The following is a 12,501-nucleotide window of genomic DNA, read 5'->3' as shown; positions in this document are numbered from 1 at the left end:
TCTATCATTCGTGTGGAAATCAAGAGCGTTTTTTTTTTTTTTTACCTGCTTTTTTGTTGTCGTCAGTTTTCTCTCATTTGCTATATTCTTTTTGAGGTGTTTGCTGATTATGGATTAATGCCTTTGTCATTTTCATGAGCCTATCCAATTGTTCCTGCACCTTCCTCATTTTTCTGTCACTGCTTTTTTCACGATGTTGTGAACGAGAGCGTGACCGTTTTTTGGAACTGTGTCCTGACATTGTTGTTATTAATGTTAAATTTTTATTTATTAACAATAAATGTTTTTTTTTTTTTTTTTTTTACTCTATTGGCGTCTGAATCCTCAGGCACAACGAAACGTTATGAATAACAAGTACACGTAATGGCGGTAGGCCCAATTAGGGCGACACCTACACGTAGGTAAAAAAAAAAAAAACACTCTAAAGGTTGTGGTATTCTCTAGCTTATCGATACTACTACATGTTATACTATCATCGAGAACGAGACGTATAAGAATATATTTTTTAAACAGCAAATTAATTTTTCAATTTAAAAATTAAATATTTAATAATTAAAATTGTAAAATAATAAGGATTCATATAAATTGGAAAATTAATTTGCTTTTTAAAAGATATATTATTATATTTGAGTTATTATTATTATCTATTTAAAAAAATAGATTATACTCCAAAATCCAAAGTGAATAAATAATTTTCACTCCGAATTTGATGAACTAAGAATTTTCAATTGAAAATTCTTTCTTCACGATAAAGTTTCAACAAAATAATATTAAAAACAAAAGTATAAAAAAAAAAACTTTTTTAAAAATATTTGTTTCAAAATTACATGAATATATCCCTGGTAGAAATAATCTCTCCGGATTTTCTCCGGATTTCTCATGATTTTTCCGGATTTCTCCGGATTTTTCCGGATTTCTCCAAACTTACTCCGGATTTCTCCGGATTTTCTACGTAATTGAGACTTCCGGAGATATTTACGGAGTAATCTTCAGACTATTTCTATAATATCTCAGGATTTTTTCCGGAATTTTGATTAAAAAAAAACAACACAAAAAAAATCGAAAAATCAATAGAAAAAAATTAGAAATAAGAGTTTACATTGTAACTGATTTTACTACCGATAAAGTAGAAGCATCAGTTACTATGGGATCAACGAGGATTTTTCACCATCCTCCTCTTTTACCGCCAGGAGGGAGCCAGCTGGTGTATAACGGCAACCAACAGACCGTGGGGTAGTTTCAGGAGCAATGGCCGCCGACGGCCATTTCGGTAGCGACTAGTTCAGCAAGAAATGGTAGAGGGGCGCGGTCCACCATATTGGTTCCAAAACGTCACTCGTGCACCATTACTAAAATGTATATGATTTTTAGTATTGGCCGGGAGCGTAATTACCTCACCCCGCGGCGGCAGTTATTACCGTGATTATTAACTTTGGTTTAACTCACTCGCACAACCTAAGTCAATACGAGAACGAGGATATTCGTACCTCACAGGCTTTACCAAATATCCTCCTATTGCCTACTCACTCTAATGCACCAAGTAGTCGAACATAAAGTCCATCCGCAGTCACGCTGGTCTTACGCCGGACCACTCTGTGCATGTAACTACTCGATTATAGGTTACTCTGACAGTAAGTAACCACACTAGAGCGAGAAAGCGAGTGACATCGGAATATATTATCACATTATTCGTATTTGTCAAGTTTATTTGTAATAAACTATTAAACTAAACAACACAAAAAAAATCATAATAATTTTGTAAAGTTAATCTATACAATAAAAAGACATGGCCGGATCCTTGGAAACGCAGTTTTACGCACACTATTGGTCTGATTCACATGAAATTTAACATAAATATTCAGTTTGAGCTCAGGAGGGTTTAAGTCCACAAAAAAATCACCCAGGTTACCTTTTACGATCACCAGGAGGTCAAAATGATTTTTCCAATTATCTTCAGGGTTTTTCTTATTATTAAATATATTTTTTCAAAAAGAAGAGATTAAAAATATTGCTTTAGTTTGTAATGTTGGTTTTCGGTTCACCAGGATGTAGATATTGAATTTTTTCATCATCTCCTGGGTTTTTTTTGATCAAACAATATATTTTATCGTGAGAAAAGAAATAAAAAAATGCATTGGTTCCTAATGTTGTCCGGTTTATCAGAATGTAGAAATTGAATTTCTTCTACATACCTATTTCTTTTGTTTTTAATTTTTTGAAGAATCAAAAATAGATATACAACCAAGTTCGGCGAAGCCGAACACGGCCGACTCGTTTTAAATAAAAATCCTTTAATTTCTTTCTACAAAATTTTTTTATCTTTGTTTTTTTTTCATCAATCAATTCTGTTAATTTTTTCAAAACTATATTCCCATTGTTATCGATTTGATTTTATTTTTTATAAGCAATAGAAATATGGCATTCTTATTCTGTTTTTTTATTATAATAATCTGATTTTAAACACCCTCGCTGTTATTTGAATTTATATTGTTCAAAAGCATCATCGTTATTAATCTCTAAATTTTTTTTATCTATTTACTATTTTGTCTCACTCATTCAACTATCGATCGACTACATAAATAAAAAATAAACCTGACAATCAAAAAATATATATCAAATTAATTTAAAAAAAAATTTTTATTGTTAATTTAAAATATTTTATTATTAAGTATATTAAAATATCTTAGAAGTTTTCAAGAATATATATATATATAAATTTATAGGGATGATTTATAGTGCTAAAAAAACCTATTGTGACAAATGTGTTGAAATTAAGCTGCTTGTGATGAATGAAAAAAAAAAAAAACGTTTAGTAAGTACTTGGTGTTGTTGAATAGATCGGTGACGAGTGAATTAAAGACACCTCAGTTGTTGAGGTAAAAAGGGTGAAACTGACAGGAGGTTAACTGGGGTGATTAACTTGATTCTATATTGAGAAAATAGTTGGTCACACTAACATTATATCTACGACTTTAAATTTACTATCACACTTTAAAATCCATCTAGAATTTTTTCTTCGTAATAAAACAAATAACAACAAAACTTAACATACGTTTTGTTTTGTTGTTGAATTTTTTTTTGTTTTTTTTGCTTTCCAATTACTCTGATTTATAAATAATTACATTGACATTGTGGCTTGTTGAAATTTTTTTTTTTTTTAAACATCAAAAAATACTTTCTTTCTGTATAAAAAATTTCGATTTTGTAAATTTTTTTTATGGAAAAATATTTATAAACTTATGATACACTTTTATTAAAAAAAAAAAAAAACCTTTTGTATTAACTTAACTGTTAAAATATAAATAAAAAATCCACCATTTTGATAAACCATTCATACATTTAAAATTCAATCGCCGAGCAATAATTTCAACTGGAGTAATAGAATTTTCACTGAAAAAATTTAAAAAAAAGGCATTAAATAATTATTGAAAAAATATTGTTTAAAGTTTAATTTATAAATGAGACTAAATCCACACTATATTTTTGTTAATATTTTAAATTTTTTAAGTCATTCAATAATAAGCTAACTTGTAATTTATTTTTAATAATTAAAATACTGTTGGCAAGTTTGGCTGTTGAATTTTATAAACAGAAAAATTGTTTCGTCAGTTACATCCTTCCTCAAGCGAAACTTGCATGCATTATTTTTATTAATCACCAAATTAATTTAAATTATGTTGCAGTAATTGATAAACAAAATTGTATGAATATTTTTAAAAAGTTTTGATTTTACTTACCGCAGTTGATCACCAACAGGAATTGAAAATAATGGAAAACACTTTTCTCTGCACTGACATGTTTTTATATTACAGATCCTTGGTATCGTGGAGTTTACAATAAATATCACAGATATAACTACAGGTTATTATTATCTAAAATAAAACCTACAACTTAGTAAAATAACAGAAATATTAAGATTAAAATGAATAAATAAAAAAAAAAAAGCAGCGTTAGGAAATTTTTCTTGGACTTTTTCACTACACAACAAAAAAGAATAATCAATTGTAGAACTTTCAATGTATGACTACTTGACACATTTTTTTCTAATTATTTTTATTATTAAAGTATCAACTATTAAAGTATTAATTATTGAAAATATCAACAAATTAAAAACGAAACTCAAGATTTTAAGGTTAGGGTATTAAGTCCAAGGGATTTTTAACTATAGTATTATTCTTAAAAACAATATAAAATTTTCGGGTCATTGTTTAAAAAACACTGAATCATCCAATTGAATTTAATCAATATTTATATTGTGTCAATTAATTTAAATCAAATAATTTATATATAAAAACAAGACAACAAATTTTAGACAGCTGTGTGTTGACTTTATCATAAATTAATATTTTTATTATTTTGAGTTACAATAATTATGGTGGCGCTGATATCAGCCAGCCAGATCTGCCGATAAATAAAAAGTATAATATAAGTTGGTATTGTAGAAAATGTCTTGGCGTTATACGATATTATTTTCTGTCTATTTCTCGGACGAAAATTGGTTTTTTGCGCTGACGCACGGTGCGTTTAGTAATAGATATAAGCCGCCTAATGCTTTGTGAATTGGGCTGCTGAAATACACGTAATGCCTTCGATACACTGCTAAGGATTAGAGATATTCTTCCACGGTGGATTTTTCCGGCAGATTTCTACCTCCACATCTTTTTATATATGTGCCATTAAGGCGTGTGGCTAGCATGGTTTTGAACAGTCTATGCCATAATCCATTTATTACCAGAAACAACTGACTTTTTCAGTGATAACTGGGAATAATCTAGATGTTTCTGGTAATAAATGGACTATGGCATAGAACTTGTTCGAAAAACTATGATAGTGGCCACACGCCTTTATGCATGTGTGGGTATAAAGAGTGGCGCACACATTATGCACACATATATAAAAAGTTGCGGGGGTGGAAATCCGCTGGACAAATCCGTCGTCAAATAATATCCCTAGCAATGTATACTTCTATAGAGAAAAAGAAGAGGCAAAAAAAAAGAAAAGACATCTTGTGGAGGTGGAAATCCACCAGAAAATCCGCCATAAAAAAATATCCCTATGATCGTGCTTCTCGATAAGAAAAGAAAGAGTACGGATAATATTAGATATCATAACCTAAAAAATACATTTAAATTACACTAAATAGCTATTGCACATATAGTTAACTGAAGTTCTGATTATGATTTTTGTCAAATGTGCTTTTTTTTGCATTATAAATGTTAGTAAGGTGTGTTGATTTTTAATTAATTTTTTTATTATAGAATTTCAGTCATGAAAAATTGCATTAAACAAGAAATTTTGAACACAAAGCTCCAAATTCACTCTTTGTTCGATATTTTACAACATCGTTCGACTGTGTTGAAGTAGTTTTCGACTTTTAAGCACTTCCTTCAACCAGGTTGCTGGAAGCCTTGGTGTTCTCGTACGATTCTCATGATTGAGAACAACGTGTACAATTTCAAAAGTTTCACTTGAAAGATCAGAAAACAAAAGTTATTCTAACACAATTCTTGATTATTCTTAAAATCTTCATTTAAAAATATTCTAAACATTTTTCATTTGTTTCGTGTTTCATCCTTGACGGAACGCTGCAACCATTTTTCTTGGTTTGTTAATTGTTATTTGTTAGTTCGGTTCATTTCAGGTTATTTAATGATTCAATAGCCGTTATTGAACAGTTAAATAACCACCCAGGAAAAATCGATGATATAATTAGATCCGAAAGTAGCAAGATCATACTTGCTATATATAATTAGATCTATTGAGATCTAATGATATCTAACTAGATCTTATTAGATCTAAGTAGATATAATCAGATCTAATCATATCGAGAAAGCTGCGGGATCGAATTATATATTGTAACGAAATTTATTATTTCGCTGGTTCTCGAAATAAATAATTAATAGAATGAGCTTGTATGCTCTAATTATTTATTTGCTGTAAACTGAATTGTTAACAATTAATAGGAGTTGATTGTTAATAATTCTAAGGGTCACTGCATAAGCACTGTGGAGGGTCAAGTCTACTAACGAGTGGTGTCAGTGTGGCACATGTTTCGTATATATTCGAGGTCCCGTAGTAGACTTGATACGTTAAACCTCGACCTGTGCTAGTTTTCCCTTCCATCCGTCGAAAAAACGAACTCTCCGAAGGCTACGGGCTGGATCGGATACCTATTCGTGTTGTGGGCTAGGAAAGCGTGCTGCACATGTCCGGGGCGATAGGTGAAAAAGCGCGTGAGTGAAAGTCAAGAGCTTGCAGTGAAACGACACGACTTGTCTGGCTCTCGAACTGATCACTACCTTCTCTTGACTGGCTCTCTTGCGGTTCACTACTGGTTCTCTCGACATCGTTTGGATCTCTCGTAAAGGCTCTCTAGGTATCAGACGTTAAGTCCTGGTGAAACTCTGCCCGAATTTCCCATGACGGACTAACACTAATGATCACGCTATATGGTTCTCTTATTATAATAATAATTATTATTATATTCTCGCTATTGAGATATATTATTATTGCAATGGCAACGTATGTGTAAGACCTGGTCACGGATGGATCGCTGTATGGTTCCCTATACAAAATACTTATTTCACATGTAGAATATTTGCTCCTACACTTATGATACTTGTGACGTCAGTATTTTACTATAATATAGTCGCAATGTAACATAGGCGTATGTAACACACTATACTCGGTTCACGATAGTTCCCTCAGGTTTGGTTACGTATTTCATAGTCCGATCAGGTGGACCGCGCCCCTCTACCATTTCTAAGACTGAGTTAGGTTTTCGTATTTTGTTCTCGTTACTCCTACGGCTATTGGCTTCCGAGATAACCAACATGGCTCCTCCCGGTGATTTTGAGGAGGATGGTGAGAAATCCTCGTTGTTAACCTTGGCCGATAGTTCTCGCCGCGCAGGTCAGAAAATCGGTTACAATATAAACATATATAATGAGATCTAATTAGATCTAAGTAGATATAATCAGATCTAATCGTATCGAAAATGCAGCAAGATCTAATTATATCTCGATATATATACTTATATATGTCGGAATTTCATAGGAAATTCATTTTTTTTCATGTAACGAAAATTTCAAGAAAAAAAAAATTTTTTTTTTAATCATGAAAATACATTCCGGGATCTATAAAACTAATACAAATAAAATTTATGTTTGATTGTTTATATTTTTAAATATTATTTTATGCTTATATAATTTGCCGATCATCAGCCGAGTGTCGGTTGATTCTCAGATTGTCATGATAACTATTCAATTGAAACAAATTTTCGTTGTTTTTAATTATTGCTGCTATGGTTGAGTAAGTAAGGCTGTGGACTTTTATCAAGAAGATACCGCGTTCAAGTCCAGGTGATGGTGAAAATTTGTGGTCAAAATCTTTTGGTCCAATAGATCATTAATTATATAAATAAAAAAATAAAATTGTATAAACAATTTGAAATTTTTTTTTTTTTAAATCAATAAATTTTTGGAATCTCCGTAGATCTACTTAGATCTCAGTATATCTAATTAGATCTAAGTGTATCTAATTAGATCTAAGCATATCTAATCAGATCTAAGTAGATCTAATTTGATCTAAGTATATCTAATTAGATCTAATGAGATCTAGTTATATACGAGTGGATCGCGCTACTTTGCGGATATAATTATATCTAAAGCAGTTAGATCTAATTTGATCTACGTCGATCTGATAGATTGATATATATCCATATCTGACATTGGAAGGCGAACTCTTGCGTTAAATGTGTCGCCGAGAGAGAAACGACTCTGTTGGATTCTTATCCTTGTCAGTCACGTCAACTACAGTTGAGTTAATACTACTAGAATATAGTGTAACTTCCATTAGATTTTTAGAGTAGTGCAGCACTCGTATTCAAAGGGGATTACAATTTAAATGTTTTTTCCTTCATTGGCAGCGCTTGTGAAGCTTTTGTGCAGGGTTGCCACAAGAGATTTTGGAAAAGTACCTCGCGGAGTGGGAGAAACGTACCTTTTAGAAAAAAAAGTACCTCCACTTCATTTTTAATTTCATAAACAGATGGCTCTGTTTCCGGCCTCTATTTTTTCCTTAGATAATTTAAAAAAAATTAAACATGATAATACAATACAAAAGACCAGTGTTTTTATTTATTATTGCAATTAACAAATATGTAGTACATTTTCATATAATACCGTCAAGTAATAAAATTATTATTTTTTTTTTTTTAAAAAACACGGTTCATACAAAATATATTTTATATATTTTTATATTAAATACATATTTATTATAAAGATATTTTATTTTTTTTTTATATTAATTATATGTTTGTTTAATATATTTATATTCTCCTTAAAAAAAATATATTCCATAATACCAAACTATATATTTTAATGTTGATAACTATTTTAAGTTCAATAGGTTTAACTTCCATATCAATCATAGCTTGAGGATTCATTTGAAATGATTTGTCAATTGTTACAACATTTTTTGAAATGTTAAAATTGTTTTTATGTTTTTCGGTCAATGCATGACGAGCAATATGGTGAGTGCCGCCAGATAATATTGATTTACACAATTTACAAAAAGGTTTATCAGATTCATCAACATCAAGCCAAGTGTAACTATTTTTTCTCTTACACTCATCAATTCTTATATTTCTTGCTACTGATCTAGCTCGTTTGCTGTTATTATCTTTATTTGGTTTTGATAATTCAATAATACTTCTGTTAATAATAAAGAATAAAAAAATTATGTACTCATTAAATTAAATGGTTATACATTGTATAAAATGTTTTAACTTACGTAGATGAACTTCGTTTACGATTATTTTGAGTTGAATGGTGAGTTGTTTCCAACTGATCTGGATTACTTTGTGTAGAATCTTCTTCAACTGTTTCAAGTATAGGTATAAATTCACTACAATATGATCCACAGCTGTGTTAAACAAAAATAACAAATATGTGAAGCTAGTTTAAACATTTAATTTATATTTAAATAAATAAATGAACTAACGCCAAGATAAACTAACCTCGAAACTGATCGTGATGAAAAAACTGAATTCGATGTGTCATCATCTTCATCAGAGTATGTATTGAGTGTTATTGGTGTTATTAAATTATTGACAGCTTTTTCATTCTTCTTCCCTGGTAGAAATATTTCTCCGCCGTTACTCCGGCTTTTTCCGGCATTACTCCGGCTTTCTCCGGCATTACTCCGTTTTTGGCCCATTTCCGGAGAAACTACTCCGGCATGAGGTTGGTGGCGGAGAAATTACTCCGGCATGAAATTGATGGCGGAGAAATTATTCCGGCATGAGGTTGATGGCGGAGAAATTACTCCGGCATGAGATTGGTGGTGGGAAAATTACTCCGGCATGGGATCGATGGTGGGGAAATTACTCCGGCATGAGATTGATGGCGGATAAATTTTTCCGGCATGGGATTGATGGCGGAGAATATTACAATTGTTATTAATAAATACTATTTTGAGCAGACAAACTAGAAGTATTTTTCATCGGTTGAACATTTTTATAATATGACAATCTATTCTTTTGTGTTCTTTGGTTCATGGAGAACCACATCAACCCCCACATACACATGCTTTATAAAAAAAAAAAATTGTCAAGTTCGCTCACACATTTATAATCTAATCCTCGCCGAGTCGCCGGACGGCTGCCAGAAATACCACCTCTACTGCTCACCATCGCTACTCATATGCATGTGTGCGCCACTGTAGCATAGCAGTGGAAGCAACGTAGATTGTTTTTATTCATTATCTTGTTAAAAGAAAAAAGTTGTAGTGTTGTGCCCTAGTATATAAGGCAATGGAAAATCATATCAATAAACAAATAAAATAATAAAAAGCCATATTATTGCCCAGGGCTAATATTAAAACACTCAGAATAAATGAATTCTGCTTGGATAAATTTGTGGTTCAGCAAAATGGCAGCAGCCGACTCACCAACGGACGACAGTCTTTATCCAATTGCAGTTCTGATCGATGACTTATAAAATGCAAATTTACAAGTAAGTACAATAATTATTATTTTTCAAATATTACCAAAGTTTTTTATGTTTGAAAAAAAAAAAATAACTCGATCTTAGTCAGCAAGTGTTTGTAACAATGAGGTTATAACTGGAGCGGTTTTTTTTTATATTATTTTCATCATATCAGTTGACTTAAAATTTGTTTAAAATGTAAATATGATGAACATTTTATTTTATTACAATTAATGAGTATATTTTTATTTTATAGCTGCGATTAAATTCAATCAAAAAACTTTCAACGATTGCCTTGGCACTTTGTGCTGAACATACTCGTTGTGAGTTGATACATTTTGTTCCATTGGTACAACGTTTGGCATCTGGTGATTGGTTTACGTCAAGAACATCGACATGTGGTTTAATAAGTGTATCTTATCCACGTGTAAGTACAGCAACAATAGCTGAACCGAGGGGGAAGTCACTTGTGTAATCTGGTGTACATCGAGAGAAGAATCTTCAATAATCTCTTGTAATCTTACAGAAATGATTACGAAAAAATCGTGTCATCGATGTAATCTAAGGTACTCTTGTATTTTATAATCATCAATAATCTTCAAAAATTTTTATGTAATCACCAGTAATCTTACGTCGTATATCTGTAATCTGCGAAAATTTCTTATGAAATCTTGACATGATTACAGAAATTCTCAGTAATCTTCCTCCTCGTCTTCAAAATTAGCGCATGCGCGTGCATACATGCTACGTAGTATGCTAATTTTTATTCGTTTTTCATTATTTTTTTTTTTCTTCTTTGAATTTTGAGTGTAATCATAAAAGATTACAGGGAATCTTTGTGATGACCAAAAAAAAAAAAGTAATCATGTGTAATCATTAGAAATATTGCATGATTACAGGTAATCTGTAATCTGGTGTAATCTTCAATAATCTCGTGTAATCTTTTTGAAATCTTTGAATTTTAAGCGTAATCATAAAAAATTACTGGGATTCTTCGTGTTTACAAAAAAAGTAATCTTGTGTAATCATTGGAAAGATTACATGATTACTGGTAATCTGTAATCTGGTGTACACTAAATTTTGGAGTGACTTCCCCCTCGAGCTGAACTAAGAAATCATTTTTGTAATTTATGTCAAGATGATACACTAATGGGGCGACGTTCAGCATCATCAAAATTGGGAGAATTTGCGAAAGTTTTTGAAATTGAGTATTTGAAATCTGATTCAATTCTAATGTTTGTTATACTTACACGAGATGAACAAGATTCTGTTCGTTTATTAGCTGTTGATGCATGTGTTAGTATATTGCAACATTATTACAACGAGAAGATGTTGAACAACGTGTTATGCCAAAATTACGTCAATGTGCTGCTGATTTATCATGGCGTGTACATTATATGATTGATGATAAATTTATAGATCTTGGAAAAGCAGTTAATTATAAACGTACCACATTCCGAAAATATAATTTGAGTTTTTCTGAGTCATTAAATGTGATGGTTAGTTTAAATAAATATATTTGATAAAATTGATGAACATATAACATTTCTACATTGTTTTTTAGTAATCTCATGCCGAATTAATTACTCCGGCATTAATGTTATGCCGGAGTAATTATTCTGGCATAAGATGAATGCTGAAGAAAATGCTTCGGCATAAAACTAGTGGCGGACTAATTTTTCCGACATTACTTTCATGCCGGAGTATTTACTCCGCCATCAATCTCATGGCGGAGTAATTTTTCCGCCGTCAATCTCATGCCGGAATAATTTTGTCGGCATGAAGTTAATGTCGGAAAAATGAATCCACCACTAGTTTTATGCCGGAGTTTTTTCTCCTTCACTGATCTAATGCCGGAATAATTTCTCCGCCATCAACCTCATGCCGGAACAATTTCTCCGCCATCAATTTCATGCCGGAGTAATTTTTCCGCCATCAACTTCATGCCGGAATAATTTCTCCGGCACGAATCTCATGCCGGAGTAGTTTTTCCGCCATCAATTCCATGCCGGAGTAATTTTTCCGCCATCAACCTCATGCCGGAATAATTTCTCCGCCATCAATTTCATGCCGGAGTAATTTTTCCGCCATCAACTCCATGCCGGAGTAATTTCTCCGCCATCAACCTCATGCCGGAGTAATTTCTCCGCCACCGACCTCATGGCGGAGTAATTTCTCCGGAAATGGGCCAAAAACGGAGAAATGCCGGAATAATGCCGGAGTAATGCCGGAGTAATATTTTCACCAGGGTTGGTTTTACATAATTCTTGAGTATTCAATGAATCTTTTGGTGCTGGATACACTCTTACAATAAATCTAGATGAGAAATTTCAATGAATAAGAATAGCATTTGACGAATTATAAATATGTATTAATTCAAAAAAAATATAAACTTGTCCATTTAATAAGCTGGTATTCATTCAAATAAACTTACTTATTTAATATTTATTCTACTGTTTGTAGTATATATGTTATTATGTTTGGTTGTTGTTTATTTTCTTGACTTGTAAAG

At 31.6% G+C, this 12,501-nt stretch overlaps 1 pseudogene; it reads left to right on the top strand.

Moving 5' to 3' along the window:
- Positions 1–9,932: 9,932 nt before the first annotated feature.
- LOC122860196 lies at positions 9,933–11,512 on the top strand (annotated as a pseudogene).
- The last annotated feature ends 989 nt before the right edge of the window (positions 11,513–12,501 follow it).

This window comes from Aphidius gifuensis, linkage group LG1 (genome assembly GCF_014905175.1).
Source record: "Aphidius gifuensis isolate YNYX2018 linkage group LG1, ASM1490517v1, whole genome shotgun sequence".
Taxonomy (NCBI): domain Eukaryota; kingdom Metazoa; phylum Arthropoda; class Insecta; order Hymenoptera; family Braconidae; genus Aphidius; species Aphidius gifuensis.
This window is presented reverse-complemented; position numbering and strand designations above follow the sequence as displayed.